Raw genomic sequence first — 5,371 nt, 5'->3', positions numbered from 1 at the left:
GAGTTTGTCCTGCAGGTTTTAGGAACTGTTTTGGTCCTGTTAACCCTGTTTTCCTTACTGTCTCTCCTTATGGCAATGGGAATGTTTATCCTATGAATGTCCTCCATTGTATATTGGAAGCATATAACTTCTTCTAAGTCCACAGATCCAAAGCTGAAGGAGAATTATGCCTTAGGACCCACCATGCCTGTAATTGATTTTGATAGGATCTTGTACTTAACTTTCATGACTGAAATGATTTAAGTTTTTGTGATATTGTGATGGAATGAATGTATTTTGTATTTGGAAAGATAATGTCATTTTGGGGTCCAGGGGGTGGAATGTGCCAGTGTGAATGTATTGTGTCCCCCAAATGCCTTTATCTTTGATGTAGTCTTGTGGGGCAGATGTTTTGGTGCTGATTAGATTTGCTTGGAATGTGTCCCACCCAGCTGTGAGTGATGACTCTGATGAGATATTCCCATGGAGGCATGACCCCACCCATTCAGGGTGGGCCTTGATCAGTGGAGCCATATAAATGAACTGACTCAAAGAGAAGGAACTCAGTGCAGCTGTGAGTGACGTTTTGAAGAGGATCAATTTGCTAGAGAGGAACATTCTGGGAGGAAACCATTTTGAAAACAGAACTTTGGAGCAGACACCAGCCACGTGCCCTCCCAGCTAACAGAGGTTTTCCGGATGCCGTTGGCCGTCCTTCAGTGAAGGTACCCAATTGGTTACCTTGGACAGTTTGTGGCCTTAGGACTGGGACTGTGTAGCCAAATAAACCCCCTTTTTATGGGAGCCAATCCATCTCTGGTGTTTTGCATTCCGCAGCATTAGCAAACTGGAACAACACCTTAGATAGTTGTATGCTTTGTGACTATATCTTAACAAAATTGCATTAAAATAAAAAGAGGCGAACAGGCAAATAACAAAAATACCAAAAATACACCATTCCCCCATTCTTCCCTATTATTCATTTACTTTTTGTCCCCATTTTTCTACTCTTCTGTCCACACACTGGATAAAGGGAGTGTGAGCCACAAGGTTTTCACAATCACACGGTCATACAGAATAGGCTATAGAGTTATACAATCATCTTCAAGAATCAAGGCTATAGGGTAACAGTTCAACAGATTCAGTTATTTCCATCTATTCCAATACACTAAAAACTAAAAAGGGTATCGATATAAGACATAAGAATAACCTCTGGAATGTCCTCTCAACTCCATTTGAAATCTCTCAGTCACTGAAATTTTGTTTTGTTTCATTTCTCTTCCCCTTTTTAGCCAAGAAGGCTTTCTTAAACCCACAATGCTGGGTCCAGGCTCAACTCTGGGAGTCATTTCCCACATTACCAGGGAGATTTACACCCCTCATAGTCATGTCCCATGTAGAATGTAGGACAGTGAATTTACCTGCAGATTTGGCTTAGAGAGAGGGGCCACATCCGAGTAAACAAAATGGTTCTGTAGGAATGACTATGCGGCATGATTATAAAAAACTTAGCCTCTTTTGCAGGAACAAGCTTCAGAAGGGCAAGCCCCATTTTTGAGGGCTTGGCCTTCAAAATCGATAGCCCCTAATGCTTGTGAGAATATCAGTAATTTCCCAGTTGGGGAAGTTTAATATTTCTGCATTTTTCCCAAGTCCCTCAAGGGTATTTTGCAAATGCATTGTTATTCTCTGCCAAAATTACTCTGGGATGTATTGTGGCTTCATACTAACCTGTACAAAGCAACCAGATCTCACCCTCTATTCAAAGTTCCATGTAGTTATGGTGTTTGAATAAACTGACCATGCAAGTTAAATTACAAAGTGTACTACAGAAAGTATAGATTTTGCACCAGATAATCAACTCTTCTGTTGGTCTTACACAGAAGTTGATGTTTTAAAACACCATCAATATCATTCTGTTCTCTTTAGTCTGATTTACTTTATTCCTTACCAAGTCTATTTCATTCATATCTATAATTGAAATCTGATCTCTTTTTCAGACTCTTTAACATTTGTTGTATGGAGTAATGCTGACATTCATAGCTGCTGAACTCTGGTTTGAGTCTCAAGTGTCATGTCACACAGATACCCAAAGTTCCAGGGATTGACAAGGTTATACACAAGACCTCAGCATCTCAGAATTTAGAAAGAGCCCTTACATCTGTTCCTTACAACTCAGGAATAGATGTATCTGCTACAAGAGCTTACAATCTAGGAGCCTTTACCATAAGCCTTCCCCTGATAACCTTGCTCTCAGACTCAATTCTCAGAGTTTACACATAAGAATTATTCCATATTAGTAAGACATTATAATGTTTGTCTTTTCATTTCTCATTTATTTCACTCAACATACTGTCATCAAGGTCCAGTCACTTAGTTGCATCCCTCACAACTTCATTCCTTCTCATAGTCACTCAATATTACATTGTACATATACAACACAATTCTCCTTTACATTCGTTAGTCAATGTACTCTTAGGCCACCTCCATCCATTGTGAATCATGAATACTGTCATCATAAACCCCACTGTTCAAATGTCCATTCATGTCCCTGTTCTCACTTCTTCCAAGTGTATACCCAATGCAGGGTTGCAGGATCATATGGTAACCCCATAGTTAGCTTCCTGTGGAACCACCACCCTGCCCTCCAGAAGAGATGCACCATTCTACTTCCCCAAAAACAGTGATTATGTACATCACTCTCTCCACATTTTCTCCAGCACTTGTATCCCTCTATTTTTTACAGTTGTATTCACACACCATGCATTCCCTCATGAAAAAATAATCAAGGGTTTCCAGTATAATCAGAGTTATGCATTCACCACCAAAATCTATATGAGGATATTTCCATTTATTCTGCAAAGGAAGATATTCTGGTTTGCCGGTGCTGCCATTGTGCAGAATACCAGAGATGGATTGACTCTTATGAAAGACATTTGATTTGATTTCATAGTTGCAGTCCTGGGGCCATGAAAGTGTCCAAAGCAAGGCATCAACAATGGGGTACCTTCACTGAGGAATTGCCATTGGTGTCTAGAGCGCCTCTGTTGGCTGGGAAGACACATGGGTGGCATCTTCTTCCTTTGCTCCCAGGTTTGGTTTCAAAATGGTGTTCTCCAAAATGTTGCTCTTGGGGCATTTTGTCCTCTCTTAGCTTCTCTGGAGCAAACCCTGTGCTAGCATTTCCAAAGCATCAGCAAAAGTCTGCTTTCAACAACTGTCTCCAGAATGTCTCTCTCAGCAGCAAAAGCCTGGGCCTGTGATGGCTCTTTTTAAAGGACTCCAGTAAACTGATCAAGACCCAAGCTGAATGGGCAGGGCCACACCTCCACGTAAATAATCTAATCAAAATTATCACCTACAGTTGGATGTTTCTACATGGAAACAACCTAATCCAAATATCCCTCAAGATTGGATTAAAACATGGCTTTTGGAGGAACATAATATAACCAAACTAGCACAAGAGGAAGAGGAGAAAAAAAGAAAAAGAAAAGATAAAAAATGATGGCTAAAACCATAAAAGAAAAACAAAATGAAACAAAAATAAAATAAAATACAATAAAAAGGACAGACAACACCAATGCCAAGAATCCCATACCCCTCCCTTATATCCTCCTCTTATAGATATTTAGCTTTTGTATATTGCCTTTATTATAATTAATGGAAGCATATTACAATGTTACTGTTAATTATAAACTCTACTTTGCATTAATTATATTTTTCCCTAATACCACCACATTTTCAACACCTTGCAAAAAAAAAAAAAAAAAAAAAAAAAAAAAAAAAAAAAAAAAAATGGTATGTGAATAAATCTGAATAAAAATTTTATATAGAGGAATATTTTATTTGACTACCATCTTATGCACCATTCCAATCTAGAAAACTGCATTTGAGCTGCAGTGGCTGAAGGTCTAGGCAGGGGCATCCTGAGGCCCCAGGTTCACCACAGCAGTGCTGAGGGTCACATATCTAGGAGGTTATTGTTGACAGAGAGCTCAGGAGGTATGATGATGCCTAAGGCTCTGGCTTCAGGATCAAAAGTAGGAAGTGGGGCCTAGTTCCCTGGTGAGTCAGCCTAGAAAAGGGTCAAAGGATTCTAGGCCTGCCATGTGCATTTAGTGGTACTGGCAGGGCCATCAGAACTGGGCATCACCTGGCTCCCCATTCTTCCTGGCCAGGCCCCAGTAGCCATGAACTGCCCCTCAAAGGGTAGGAAACATCTCTACAATCTTGCATTTAGTGAGATTAATCTTTAAAGGTAAGGATAACAGCCTTATCTCTTTTTTGTCCTTACAAAAAGTTATCATCTGGTTTTCTGCATCAGCAAAAGTAGAATGTTCAAGTTCAGATTTCAGTGCAGATCAATGTGAGATCTGCCCCTCTTTCCCTGTTCCAGGGACTGGCCAGGATGGCTCACTGAAGAACCATCAAAAGACCTCATTCTTTTAGATGTCAGGGATCACACCCCTTGGGGAGGTGACCATGTACATCTTGTTCTTGCCAAAGAGCTGAAACTCATCATGGATAAGCTACTCACAAAATATCTTTCTGGGCTAGATGATGGGCTGGCATGATTGATCCATACGTAGGCATGAAACAGGGACATGGTGTTGTATTTCATGGGGAAGGCAAGGCTGAGGGTTGTCAAGTAACTCCACTGGTGGTGCAGTGAAGCAGGGTATGGCCCTCATCCAGGCCCAAAGTGTGGATGTTATTGGCAATGGGTGAAATAAATCATAGGGGTGTGCATTGGGTGCATCAACCACAGTCATTTGCACATATTGTATGTCCTCATAGAAGGTGTTCACCACCTGTCCTGAGATGCTGATGACATGATGTGATGGCTTGACAGCAAGAGCTTTCAGTTTGTGGCCTCCCCATTGATGATGTATAGGCTGCTGGTAATCCATTAGAGAATGTGGATGAAGGGCCGTGGGAAATGAACCTGGTAGGCCAGCACAATATTCTCTTCAAAGAGGTGGGCAGTGGTCTGTGAGGATAAAGTGCTGCAACTTTCTGCTAGGTTTCTAAGGAGGTCATGAGTATTCAAAGATAATCCAGGTGAATAACACAGGGTCTACCACAGAGTGAGTCCCTTATAAATGATAACCATACATCTACCTCTCTGGGCCAGATCAGGGCACCACTCCAGAGGGTGGGTAGGTGGGTTCCATCAAGATGCAGCCATGAAGCCATCTATGGTGAGGGTGTGAGTGTGGAGAATGTGACTAGCACAAATGCCCAGACCATGTCATAGGGAGCATGAGATCACCCTGGCTTCTGCAGCCATCATGAAGTGACCCTTTATATTATTTAATTTTCTATATATTTTTGGCAATTTCACTGAACTTTTTGTTACCTCTGTTGGTAATATGACAGGGGTTGAAAGAAA

At 41.1% G+C, this 5,371-nt stretch overlaps 1 pseudogene; it reads right to left on the bottom strand.

The window, feature by feature from the left end:
* Positions 1 to 4,424: 4,424 nt before the first annotated feature.
* On the bottom strand, positions 4,425 to 4,885 carry LOC119505109 (annotated as a pseudogene).
* Between the last annotated feature and the right edge of the window lie 486 nt (positions 4,886 to 5,371).

The sequence above is a fragment of the Choloepus didactylus genome, chromosome 10 (genome assembly GCF_015220235.1).
Source record: "Choloepus didactylus isolate mChoDid1 chromosome 10, mChoDid1.pri, whole genome shotgun sequence".
Lineage (NCBI taxonomy): Eukaryota > Metazoa > Chordata > Mammalia > Pilosa > Megalonychidae > Choloepus > Choloepus didactylus.
The sequence above is the reverse complement of the archived record's forward strand: the minus strand, read 5'-3'. Positions and strand labels throughout refer to the sequence as shown.